The 14,464-nt window shown below is 32.7% G+C and overlaps 1 non-coding gene and 1 pseudogene across 1 annotated transcript; both read left to right on the top strand.

Annotated features, from left to right (window-relative positions):
* Window positions 1-5,017: 5,017 nt before the first annotated feature.
* Window positions 5,018-9,325, top strand: LOC116129588 (annotated as a pseudogene).
* A 517-nt stretch (window positions 9,326-9,842) lies between these two features.
* Window positions 9,843-9,914, top strand: TRNAD-GUC. Its single transcript has one exon. It is a non-coding gene; the product is annotated as a tRNA-Asp (tRNA).
* Window positions 9,915-14,464: the final 4,550 nt, after the last annotated feature.

Raw genomic sequence — 14,464 nt, 5'->3', positions numbered from 1 at the left:
GTTAACAGCTAATCGAAGGCAACTAATCTATTACCATAATTTAATCTATCAAATTATAAACTACGTATATTGTTTAATATATATTTTCATCAGAATTGAAGCAGTTCATGACCCTTTGAACTAAATAGATTATAGGGTCTTTCTCCATATAGTTAAATGACAAACTCTTTAGTTACAACTTACTGGAAAATTTGAAACACAAAAAATGAGAGAAACGAAAAAAGGTGCAAATAATGCAATTGAATTGCATAAAATTTAGAAATATAAAGTTGGGGCCCTGGGGGAAACATTGAGTTGTTGGGGAAGAGACAGGTTATTTGTGAATGGGGCATAGCTTTCAATTAATTGGTATTGGTGTCCACATGAATTTGTTATAATGTTGCTTTCATTCCCTCTTTACGAAGAAATCAAAACTCACCCAGTTGGTGTAGTAGGTTTCTGATCTCAATTCTCACTCTCTTTCTAAAACCCTACCCAGTAGTAATTGGTGCACCCATTAGTTGGTACATCTTTGTAGTCTATAATACTTATATAAGAGGATAAATTTATGTTAGGTATTGTCATTTCAAAAGCAGTTAATCCTATAATTAACCAAATATAAATCTAAAGAAATAAAGGTTTATTTCATATACCTTTGTGGGATCGTTTAGTATTAAACATATTCTAAAACCATAAAAAATTCGCCTAATAATTGTTAAATACCCTTTTAAATTATTAAAAAATTTCTATCTCATGGAGTTTTTCAATAGTTATAGGACCTTTTTAATAGTTTTTGAAAATCTTAAATGCATTTAAGATTAAAAGATCCTGCAAAAGGGTGTATAAAATAAACCCAAGAAAATAATACATATGTAATATAAATTGTTCAACTCACATATTAGTAAAAGTTTTGAGTTTTACATTTAATACTATAAGATATGTATACTAGTTAGGGTACTTCAAATGGTAGAATGAGATTATCTTAAATTTGGGTTGGAATCCAATCTCATTTACATCACGTAGTTAATTAAGATGAGAGGTTTTGGTGCAATTATATATATATATATATATAACTTTATGGCTCCAATTAATTTTTCCTATTTCTGATTCATTAATGTCCCAAAAGGAAACATGAAATTTATTAAACATACCGTGGATATGTATAGATAGATAGATATGTAATGTACTTTGTAAATTACATCAAACATTTATTCTATTGCTTGAGAATTAAATTAAGATACAACATGTGGATGACAGGGCAAGGGAGCAAAGTAAATTATCAATTTTTTATTTTTATTTTTTATATTTTTATGATCAGGATATCCAGACTAACTTACGTATATTTCAACTAATCTCTTGAGACCCTAAAACTATCAATTGAATAAGAGTTTCAATGACTATCCAGTTACGGTTTCAATATTATTATTTCTCATCTTCACCCGATTATTTTAGTCACCAGTTTTTATCACACACTAATTTAAAAAAAAAAAAAAATTGAATTAAATATTTCCTGAGTTTTTTTTTTTTAATTATTATCCTTATTGTGCTGCAATGTCCTTGATATTTTAATCTGTATGTTTAGGTGAAATCAATAGATAATAATTTAAAATATTTACTTTTAAGTTGTTACTTAATCAAACCTCATTCTCCTTGAATATCGACTAATCAAACCTGCAATGTACTAATGAATGATAAATAACTTGTTTTATATCTATATATAGAGGTCCAAAATTTAAGCTTCTCTAATAAGTATATTCACAATCAAATTTAATCAATGGTGTTCACGAATGAGATTTGGGATATATGATGCCGGTTAAAAGTACAACGACAATCCAGTTCAATCAATAATGGTGTTTTAACTTTTACGAATGAAGTTTGCAGTATATGATATTGATAAAATCAAAGTACATCGACAGTCAAATAACCTATAATTAAATTGTTTAGAGTATGTAATTGAATATTAATAAATCATAAATCTTTAAAAGTAAAAAATAGTGTGAACAAATGACATAAAATAATCACATATATAAATATAAGATTTATAGTGATTTACTCTCCGTATGAGAGTTACGTCCACTTTACTGTTACGGAATTTCACTATGAAGAAGAAGAAAAGAAATTATATGAATCTCTCACAAGCCTCATAAGTTAGTCCACTCATTCAACCTTATTTGGCGACTCTCATTCTCTAATTATGGTTTTACCTTCTATTCAATTTGTGATATTTAACTCTAGGACTTAACTCATTTTTATAGGTAATATATGAAATACTATTCCTAATAGGACTCAAATCTCATATCAAAATAGGAATTTTATTTTAATTCTAATACAATTATAATCATATTCCCAATTATATTCATAAAAGAAAACAATTCTACTTAAATACAAATTAGGAAAACTCATATCCTAATCTAACTCTAATTTGGATTAAATTTAGCTCCACAATCTCAACATAAATTACTAAGAATTCAATAAATAAATTTTGTACATATCAAGTGATGATATAGTAAAGGTTTTTTTTTTTCCTTTTGCTAGATAAGGAATCTTTTATATCATTTATAAGAATATCCTAAGTGTAATAGTAAGTCACATATATTTCTTAAATTTCTTTTTTTTTTTTTAATTTTGTATAGTGTACTAGTGTAACCTTATTGCTTTTCTTGAAGTGATATCTATGAGGATTAATTTCTTTGGGCAATACTACACTTACAACACAATCTTATAAATTTTCTCTCACAATTTTGATGTGACAGTTTACAATTGGTCAACTTATAAATAGGTATCGTCTGTTCGTTATGGATCACATTTGTTCAATTACGAGCTCGAAATTGTGGGAGAAGGTTTGTAAAAATTGGGTTGTGAAGACAACTTTATTAAATTCCTTTTGCCTTAAAAAATCTATAAATCTCTTTAGCCTTTGAAAAAGAGATTTATAGCCATGTCAAAAAGAGATGTTTAATATTTTTACCCTGAAAAGAAATAAATAAATTAACCTAATTAATTCACATCAATCAAACTCAACAACAACCTTTAATTTCAAAGATAGCTAAGCTAATCAAATTCAGCAAAAGATTCTTTCTTTCTCTGTGCATCTGATAAGACAATCCCAATCGGAGCGTGTGATTCACGCGCCACCGAAGTAAGACAATATGGGTGGTGGGGCCTGTCTTCTAGATCCCAACATTATTGAGTGTGTTGAAAGTTCATGGAGACTAGTTGTACATCACTCTCACTGAATTATTGCCCCTTTTTTGCATCATGTGTTTTTCTGCCAATGTTTTTCATGTTTCTACAGATATTCTCTCTCTCTCTCTATATATAATAATTTTTTTTTTTTCTAATTTTCAGAAATATGTTTTTCATGCCTTTTGTGAGTTGTATTTCTTTCTTTCTTTCTCCATGCATTTTTTTTTTTCAAAGCATTTATGGAAGAAAAAGGCTTTAGTATTTGGGTTTTCACCTTTTTTTTTTTGTATTTCTCATTATTTCCAAATATATGGAGTGTTTTTTTTTTTTTTTTTTTTTACTATATATACAAATAAATGTACATAATTTATAATATTAGTTCATTTCATTTAGTCCAATAATTATTATTTGGGCTCTTTCTGTTTTTCTAGTTGCTATTGCTACATTTTTATATGTTACTTATTATTATATTATTTTGTATAACGGGTATTCGGATTAGTTTATTGTACTTTAACTAATTTCTCAGATCCTTAAAAATACCAGTTAAAAGAGTTTCAGTGATCACTCTATTAAGTGTTTAAGGACTTGAACTCAAAAATTATTTTAGATCACCTCTTGTTTTTTTATCATCAAATGACTCAAACTTAAAAGACATATTAGATCATTTTTCTTTACTACTTTGTTGTGGTTTTTATATGTTGTTCGTATGTATTTTTTTTAGAAAAAAATCAGAAATAAAAAGAATAAATTGCAAATTTTGATTCTAAATTTAATTACAATGTGATCTAAAAATTTTCACTTTTGTCTTATTTCATGTTTATCTATGTTTCTTCATGGTAGAGAAGAAAAAAAAAACCCAAAACTTCATACATAAGTTCAATCGAAGTTCATATAATTCCTCGACTAATTCTCAACATCCCATTATTGCATAATCATATATATATTATAGTGATGCTTCTTGCTTCGAAGACAAGAATAAAACATATATATATGACGAAAAGTCGAGCAACAATTTCCAAAGCAGCAGAGTGGGATAGTAATTTCCCAAGTTTCTAAACAAAGTGGAAAAATGGAGTTCAACAACTAAAACCCTTTCTTCAATGCTTTGTGTTTGTGTTTTTGGTTTATTTCTTCTCTCTTTTTAACTCTAACAACAGCAACCACACCACAACCACAACCACAGCTTGCTTTTTTCCTTCCATGGAGATTTTGTGTTTTGTTACACTTCAATCATTTTAACACCATCAGTTTTTCTCGGCTTCACCTTTCCATTGTTTTGTACCATTTAACTTTACTTTATACTGGTAAGTATATGTCTTTCTTTTCTCTCTCTCTCTTTCAGACTTTCACTCACACTTGAACACATAATCACTTGGGCTACAGTTTCTTCTTTTGGTTACTGAAACTGAAAAGCCTTACCTTCTCTTTATAATAACTTGTGCTATTTTTGGTAGTCTTGCACACAAGATCTTTCACTTCACTTGTTTCGTTGTTTGTTTCATTATGAATTCAAGTGTATGTGCTGTCAAAGTTTGAAGCTTTTTTGTTCGTATCTGTCTGGGTTCTTGTGCTGCTGCTTTTTTCTAATGGGTTTTTCTTTTTTGGTGCATTTGATATCTCAGGGACTGAGTTTCTTGACTGTTTGAGCTTTCAAAGAAGGAAATTTTGGCTTTTCTTTTGTGGTTTCTGTACTCTCTCAAGTGTTTGTAAAGTTCTTCAATGGATACTCTTGACGGGGTGAAACTTTTTGAAGATTTTAAATTTAATTAAGCTTGGTGTTTGGGTAAAAGTGTTTAAAGAAAAAGTTTGAATTTGTTGCTTGAATTGAAGTGTGTGGGTTTGTATGCAATTTATGGAGTCTTGGAGCCATGTTTCTGGGGGGAAAGGATCTATCGCAAATGATCAATTTCACCTTCGGATTCTTCTGCAAGAATAAAAACATATTGATGGGCTGGGAATTGAAAAGTTTTGGTAATAACATGTTAGTCTCAGGTCAACAGCAAGCTATTGAGAACCAGGTTTTAGTGAATTTGGTATTCAAGAATTGGTAGGAAAAAGAATACCTAGCCATCCAATAGAGATGTTTTGAGTAGAAAAGAAGTAGTGGAAGAATGATGAAGATCCCTTTATGCCTACCTACCTCAAGCTCATTTCTTGTTGAAGATGAGTCCACTTCAAAGCTTTCAAGCTCTGTGGTGGACTCCAACAGCAGTAGGGACTCATCACTTTTTGATCTAAAGCTAGGCAGGTTTGTTGATCAAAGAGATGCTCATGCTCATAACTCTAAGATTTCTGGAGGAGCCCCTCTCTTGTCTTCTTCGGAGTCGTCTACGCCTCCAAAGAGAGCGAGATTAGCCGGACTTACTTCGCATACTGCCTTTTGCCAAGTTTATGGTTGTAATAAGGATCTCAGCTCCTCAAAAGACTACCACAAGAGGCATAAAGTTTGCGAGGTTCACTCAAAGACAGCTAAAGTTATTGTGAATGGCCTTGAGCAGAGATTTTGTCAACAATGTAGCAGGTTGGTTATGTTTTATCAAGTCCTTTCTAACTCTATTGTAATTTTTGAAGCTTTCAAAAAAAAAAAAAAATTCCCCTTTTTGTTTCTTCTTGTCATTCATAACAGAGGACTAAGGAACAATGAGTTGTTCGAGTTTGTATCCTGTTTAGTTTTCTTCTTAGTTAAGTTTACTAAAGTTGGGTTATTATTTTTCCCCCCTCTTTTTCGCTTTTCCACAATATTCTTTTTCTCTTTTTTTCTGGGGAGCTAGTTGTTTATTCAAATCTCTTGAATTGTAACTTTAAGAGATTTTTGAGATAAAGTATTCCGACCTTGTTCTCTGTTTTGGATGAATGGGGTTTCCTTACTTGAAGAACTTTAAGTATGCAGACCTTGTTCTCTGTTTTGGATAAATGGGGTTTCCTTAAAGAACTTTTTATCCTTAAAACATTGCCTAATTTGGGTTTTTAAGACCTCTGGTTAAAATTAACCTTGTTTAGCTGGACCTTTCTCAACAATGATACATGGATCTTATTGCTGCTATAATATGTTCTAGTGTTTAACTATCCAGGTTTCATTTGCTGGCTGAATTTGATGATGGTAAGCGCAGCTGTCGTAAACGCCTTGCTGGCCACAATGAGCGTCGGAGAAAGCCTCAACTTGGTATTCACGCTGGCCGGACTGGGAAGTTACTTCAGTCATATAATGGTATTGAGAATTCTGTAACTGGTTTTGCATTATTTTTTTATCTCTCTCTGTGTCTCCGTGTATGGAAACAGTTGATGATTGGCTTCCTTTTGAACTTAAAAATTTTCAAACACTCGAATGTAGTTATTGTATCTAAGTTGATGTTTTGGACTTCTGGTTTATGTTCCTTGCCTATATTTCTGGGAGATCAACTTTCTATCAAAAGCCCGTACCCTCATTCTAATTTCATCTGGAGACATTACATCATGGAAACTTTAAGAGTCGTTCTTATCGTCCAAATGCATCGTGAGAGATTTCTAACAAAAATTTGTGAAACACATGTAGACCAATAACAGTAATATCTTTTTGGTACATTGTCCGAAAGCCATAAGCATTGATGTTATAACTTTTCAGTGATTAACTTCACAGAAACACATGTAGCTATGTCAACATGTTAATTGAAGCAATTTACATGTCTGGTATTTAGTATTTATGACCATTACAAGTGTTGGTGGAATTAAGGAAACTATTGACTGGGCACTGTTTGCTCACTCAAGTTGTAACAGAACCAAATTTCCTAGCCAATGATGGGTGTGAAATATATTCGATCCTTGTGTGTTGGTAAATGTCGAGGGATAGGATCAAAATTTGCTGTTTCTCGTTCTCCATCCCCTCTGTCTCCCTGGTTTGAGCTTTAAACTACTCAACCTGTATTTTTTTCCAAGGACGTTAAATTACAATAGCCACTGAAGATGAGAAAATCTCCTTACTGTAGGTTAATATTCTCTCCATAACCTGCATTTTCAGTTATATTCTTTACAATGGTTTAGTGTAAAGTTTTTGAGGACATGAAACTCACTCAAGTTTATGTTGTGATAAAAAGATTCAAACCTAAGACTATGCCAAATCACATTCCCAATAGAATTTGAATAATTTCTAACAAAAAACACAGCACAAATTCCTCACTCAAAAAATTATTTCCTTATGTTATTGCTTAATGTCAGAACATTGATGGTCACGGATGATTTTCAAGTCCCTATGTTTTCAGAAACTCTTCCAGTCAGGATATGTTCTTGCAACTGTATGTTTTGCTTCTTTTCCACACTGTGCAGCCTTTGCAGATAGCAGATTTCAGGGGACTGCACTAACATCATCCTTTATTTGCCAAGATATACTTCCCAGCGGAATTTTCCATCATGCAAAATATGGAACAAATGAATGGTGCAAGCGTATAAAACATGAAGATGGGACTCATTATAATCCTCTATCATCAATTCCGATTACAAGTGCAAGTCTGCCGTCTAAATCACTTTTCCCTCACAATTTTGAGAAAGCAGTTCCCTTTTTTCATGGCAATGGAGCTAATACAGCGACTGAAAGCATTTTCAGTTTGAACGGTACTCGATATCCACATGATCTGGGAGGGCCAAATTCTGGCTCAAGTTCTTTGTTCCAGGACACCTCATTGGCTAGTGAAGAGTTCAATGTTTTCAATTCAGCATCAACCATACAAGGATTGTCAGGGATTTCCGATTCTGGTTGTGCTCTCTCTCTTCTGTCATCTAAGCCACAGCACTCTTCAAGCCATTTGTCAGGAATTCCCTTTACTCGCCCTCTAGTCATGCCAGGCAGCAATAACCATTTTAATATGACTCAAGTCTCTGAAAAGTTCACAGGGTTCACCTCGCAGGCATCAGCAAGTGGTGTGTCAAATAAGTTCTCTTCATCTGGAATAAGCTCTGTTGAAGGAAGTAACTTAGGTCTCATACTGATATCTGATAGTAGTGATGCCGTCAACTTTGATATCAACCATGGGATCTACCAAGAGCCGGATTGCATGAATGTGAAGGATCGCCTTGAATGTGAAGATGGGGCCACAGTTGACTTGCTTCAATTGTCATCACAGCTCCAACGAGTAGAGCATCAAAGGCAATCCATGCAAGTCAAGCCTGAAAATGATGCTTTCTGCTGCCTTTGAGTCGCTCTCAAAAGTTCTGCAAAAAAGGTATGTCAACTTCAAAAAATTTCATTACTTAATGTTATTTGTAATATGACAAAACAAGAATTTTTCCTTTAAAATAATAAACAAACAGATAAATGAATGAGTTGTTTATTTGAGTGCTTTTTCATTCTTTTGTTGAAATTAGACATTCTATGTTTGAGGAAAGGTTTATTCTTTTGCTTTATTTCATTAATCTCAATATCAGTAGACCAAAATCTGAAGTAAATCTACTCTAAAATTTCATGGCAATTAAAAGTAAAAATACATGAACTTCTCATGACTCAAATTGTTGATGTTATGATGTGAAGATATTGTCTTTAGTGAACAGTCTGCATTAATTGCTTGTCGGTAAACATAGACCTCTTACCATGTATACATACCGTTAATTGTTTAAAGTGTTCTGAAATTTGGACCTTATCTTCTCTGGTGAGTCCATGATGATAGGAGAACTAGTTCCATTTGCTTGTATATTTCTCTGTTTGATGTTTCCTTTGTAAACAAAAGTTGGTTGCTTGAGTAACATCAGCACACCAACCCCATGCGGACTCTGAAAAATATAATTCGAGTGATACAGAGCTTCATCCGGAAGAAAATGCACCACTTGATTCAAATTAGTCTCATTTTCATTATACTAGTCTGAACATATGACATTGTGTTCCATTAACCCATTTTTGTCTTACCAATTAAATGATTTTACTTACACTGATGCAGGAGGCAGCCCCAAGTATGTAGCAGTTCGGAATGGGGAAGACATCTGACTCATTTTAATGCAAGATAGATAGAAACTTTGGATTCGAAAAGACTTCAAACTTTGGCAATCGCTAACAACTTACATTCTAGCTGATAATGTTTGATGCAATCAGGAAGTCATTCCTTTCCTTAAGAATGAATAACTATGGATACTACTAGTTCATACTTTGTTTCTAAATTTTCGTTGAAAGTTCATGAAGAGAATACTCATCTTCACTTGTCATTAGTCCCCTTATCTGCTAAGTTTTTTTTTTCTCTTCTCCATAATGTTGTCAAATGAATTCATTGAGAATTTGACTATATAAAATCATCTCCAACTTTGCAATTGTCACAGCTGAAACTCTAATTCATTGGGTAGTATAATAGTTCTGTATCTTGGTTGATGAACTGTAGATTTTTCCCTAACCAAAACTTGGCATGGTGAAAGCATCGCAAAAACATTTCCCATGTGATTTAGCCACATAATCAGTCCAGTTGAATTAATATCCTAAAGTGACCCCAACGCAGAAAGCCTTAAATGGTTCCGTATTTCCATTGCATAATTCTTAGTCATGCCAAACCCCATGAATAAAATGTACCCATAATTTTTTAAAAGCATGATAAAGGTTTTTTTTATTACTTTCTCAGGGATAGATAAATGATAACCTATGTTATTATATGTTTTTGAGAATCATAGGGACTAGGTTTCTTAGTCAATTTACTTTTAATTATAGAGTAACACAAACTACCGACAACTAGGTCGTTGTAGTATAGTGGTAAGTATTCCCGCCTGTCACGCGGGTGACCCGGGTTCGATCCCCGGCAACGGCGTTATAAAATTTTTTTAATATGTTCAACGCAAAACGACATCGTCCCCAGGCTTATGGCGTGAAACATATTATTGAAATGGAACACAATTCAACGGAAGGTGGTGATGGTTTTATATAAAAAAATAATTAAAATGGTGATTTGATCTTTCTTATTTATAAGTTGTAGAATGTAAGGAAAAAGTGCATTGGTAAAAGTCATAAAATATTAATCAAGACTTAAGAGGAAAAAATAAGAATCATGGATAGCATATGGTAGGATCATAATTCTCAACCATAATTTTGAATATTTATTGTACACATTAATTTCATGTTGGTTCTGTTCCACAGTTTTTGGAACATTGTGGATGAAATATTTAGGATTCATCCCGTACGGTAGTGTTCACAAAATCATTTCTGAAGAACCATTTTACAAAATAAAAAGAAATTGATTTTTTTTTTTTATATATCTCAAAAAAAAAAAAATGGGGATAACATATTAGAAGTATAATTTGAAAAAAAAATATTACAAAAAGCTAAATAACTGACATAGAACATCTAGTTGATGAATTCCTGGAAATGGCTATGTCAACTTGAAACAGTCATAATTTTGACTCGAAAGAAGTTACGAAACCTGTAAGATATCAATGGGAAGCTCGTTTCGAGGTAAACGTCATGACGAACCCGATACCCTAGTTAGGAGTCGTGTTTCGAAAACGTTTAAGTTTTCTATGCATTTTTCCTTCTTTATTTAGAGTTCTTTCTTATTCTATAATTAGTCAACAGTGAAAATTTCTTTTTCTAATTACTTTTCGTGTTTAATTAGGATTTTATTTTTTTATTTAATTGAGAATTCTATTAGGGTTGGTTGTTATCATCATATATAAACATATTATTCGTTTTTTTATTTTTTAAATGATTTTTTTAGATTTTCCTTCAAGCTTTACTAATTAAGTTTCTTTGGTTGAAACTTGTTTATCAGCCCTAAAAATTTAGTCATGTACCAACCTTGTTTTTACACTAACTCGCTCAGTCAATAATGAAAATATTTTTTTGTGTGCCTACTTTATATGAATTGACTTTTTAATTTTAAAAATTACTGAGGTGTTAACTTTAACAACGTTAGAGACTTACAGTGATCTTTTTAACTCACATTTAAAACATGTTCTTGTTTTCTGAAAACTTAAACGTAAATAANGTGCATTTTGTTAAAAGTCATAAAATATTAATCAAGACTTAAGAGGAAAAAATAAGAATCATGGATAGCATATGGTAGAATCATAAATCTCAACCATAATTTTGAATATTTATTGTACACATTATTTTCATGTTGCTTTTGTTCCACAGTTTTTGGAACATTGTGGATGAAATATTTTGGATTCATCCCGTACGGTAGTGTTCACAAAATCATTTCTGAATAACTATTTTACAAAATAAAAAGAAATTGATTTTTTTTTTTTTATATCTCCCAAAAAAAAAAAAAAAATGGGGATAACATATTAGAAGTCTAATTTAAAAAAAAAAAAATATTACAAAAAACTAAATAATTGACATAGAAAATCTAGCTGATGAATTCCTCGGAAGGGCAGAGCATTAGAAGCTCAAATACATGACCCAAAGGTCTTAAATCCTAAATTGGTATATCAACTTAAAACAGTCATAATTTTGATTCGAAAGGAGTTACAGAAGCTGTAAGATATCAATAAGAAGCTCGTTTCGAGCTAAACGTATGACTAACCCGGTACCCTACTTAGGGGTCGTGTTTTGGGAACGTTTAAGTTTTCTATGCGTTTTTCCTTCTTTATTTAGAGTTCTTTCTTATTTTATAATCAGTCAACAGTGAGAATTTCTTTTTCTAATTATTCTTCATGTTTAATTAGGATTTTATTTCTTTATTTAATTAGGATTTGTTAGGGTTGGTTGTTACCATTCTATATAAACATATTATTCGTTTTTTTTTTTTTAAATGATTTTTTAGATTTTCCTTCAAGCTTTATGAATTAAGTTTCTTTGGTTGTAACTTGTTTATCAGCCCTAAAAATATCATGTGCTAACCTTGTTTTTACACTAACTCTCTGTGTCAATAATGAAAATATTGCCTACTTTATATGAATTGACTTTTTAATTTTAAAAATTACTGAGGTGTTAACTTTAACAACGTTAGAGACTTACAGTGATCTTTTTAACTCACATTTAAAACATGTTCTTGTTTTCTGAAAACTTAAACGTAAATAAATAATCTCCCATAATAATATTAAAATTACTTGATAAGGTTTTGTGTTGGCCGGGACCATATAATCTACAATTTTAGATAACAAAATAATAATAATTTGCTTTTATAGTCAGAGTATTTAAGCTAGTTTACACGTACCTTAATTAATCATCCGAAACTCACTGTCAGTTGGGTAAAAACTCTAATGGCTATTAGAATTGTCGACTATTTCAACATTAATGGGTCATGTAGACACATTCAAAAATCCCGCTGAAGTATTCGACAACTCCAACAACCATTGGAGCTTCTTCCATGTATAACCGCTGAAGAATTTTTTTTAAGTTATTAATTCTTATTAAGTTTGGGCTTAGGAATAAGAATCCTTGTAATACTAGGTTTTAGTCTTTTAAACCTAGTATATAAACACATTTTTCTATTGTAATGAGTGATAGCAAACAATAAGATAAATTCATTCATTGTAAACGAGAGAGGTGAGACAATATTGAAATAATATTAACTCTGCTGAGCGTAACCTATTAATTAGATGAATTAAGATAAATCTCGCGTATTACTTTTTCTATTTACTATTTGTGTTTGTGTGTTTTCTGTTATTTTATTTTCGTATTACTCTTTATTTCGTTCAGTAGCTACCCCTATTAACAACTGAGAAGAGAATCGAACTCAAGATCTCTTAAGTAATACATCCAAAGTTCATAATGAACTGCTTGACCACCCAGAGGCAGTTTATAATAATTTATGTTGCCGACTCATTAAAATAATTGTAGTTAAAATTTGTTGTAATATGTCAGTGTTAAGTTGTTGGAATCAGTTAGCAGCGAAGTCTCCATTAGTCCATTTTTTTTTTTATCCAATATGAATTGAAGAAGACGACAACTTAACTCCCTTTAAATATTTTATCATTTATTAAAAATTTCATTATCTAATCTGTAACCACATAATTGTACATTGTCCCCATGTTCTATTATGGCACGCTTTCCCCATCTTCCAATTTGATGAAAACCAGCATGAGTGATTATAGAGGTAGCAGGTATCTCCCAGCTTGAACGAATCTGTAATAAACAGACTTCTCACACAGAACTATACAGATCATGACATTATTTATCCCCAAGTTTATTAGATTGAAAGAGATCTGCGAGAAACCAAACCCCTGAGCCTTTTTTTATTTTATTTTTTATTTTTATTTTTTTTAAATCGTTGAGATTGTTTAGGTCAGTTTGCGTACACTTCAACTAATCTTACGAGGTTTTGAAATTGTTGGCTAGGTAAGAGTCCTAGTGGTCACCTTTATTAGTGGCCAGGGGAACTCAAACTTAAGACCTCATGAAACCTTCTTTTTGCTCTTGACTTTTATCATCAAGTCATCCAGTGGTAGTTCAAACCTGTGCACCACGTGACCTTTCAACTTTCAGGCCTGATCGTTTTTGTTGTTGAAAATTCACCCTGAAGCCACCACTAGAATCCCCATCCTCTCGTCTCTATAAAATTGATCAGATTCGTGCTGCCTTTGCACAACCCACTCCCACTACGCGCCTGCTGTATTCAGGCCAAATCGGCCTGAATTCGATGTCGTTGAGCATTCTCACCGCCACCAACAGACTCCCCACAACCCGTTAACAAAACCCCTCTCTATTCCAAGCGATTCCAACCCCTACCGCTGGTCGTCGCACATAGTTGACTCGCGTGATTCTAGCCTTTTTCTAGCCAATCCCGATTTCGACAACCCCATCCACCACCACCACCACCCTTTGGCTCACTGACTTCCCCCTACAAAACCTCTAACCTTCTCGACCCTGACAGCCCATCATTCGTCGTCCACCACTCAACCTAGGGTTTGTTGCATTTTTTTGAAACTGGTTGTTGAGGATTGTTGTTTGATGAAATTGAAGTGTTTTTGGTGGTGGAATGTTGAATTTTGGTGGTCGGAAGTGAGTTGTAGCCTAGTAGGTTGGTTGGGGACTTTCCACAAACAGCTTGAGGGTGGCAAAAGAAAGGCCGACGGATGACAAACGATGAGTGAGGAAGGTGATATGAGGGCGGGTTTTGAAGAGGGGGAATGGGGTTCAAATGATGGTGGTTGGGTGGATTTCCAATGAGGATGTCGATCGGAAAGTGGCTGCAAAGAAGGGGGGTTGCGAAGACGAACGGTTATTGTTTTCCGACGAATGACCGAAGCAACGGTGGCAGGGAAGGCTGGAGAAAGGTAAGGAGGGTGCAGGGAAGAGTGAGGGACCTGATTTAGGTGGAAAAGTAGCTGAAAAATGGTTAAAATCATCAATATGGTGGTGGTTTGGAATGGGGTGAAGGGCAATTTGGTAATAGCACCTACTAAAACCCAACAGTAA

Source organism: Pistacia vera, unplaced genomic scaffold (assembly GCF_008641045.1).
Source record: "Pistacia vera cultivar Batoury unplaced genomic scaffold, PisVer_v2 Contig212, whole genome shotgun sequence".
NCBI classification, from domain to species: Eukaryota; Viridiplantae; Streptophyta; class Magnoliopsida; order Sapindales; family Anacardiaceae; genus Pistacia; species Pistacia vera.
This window is presented reverse-complemented; position numbering and strand designations above follow the sequence as displayed.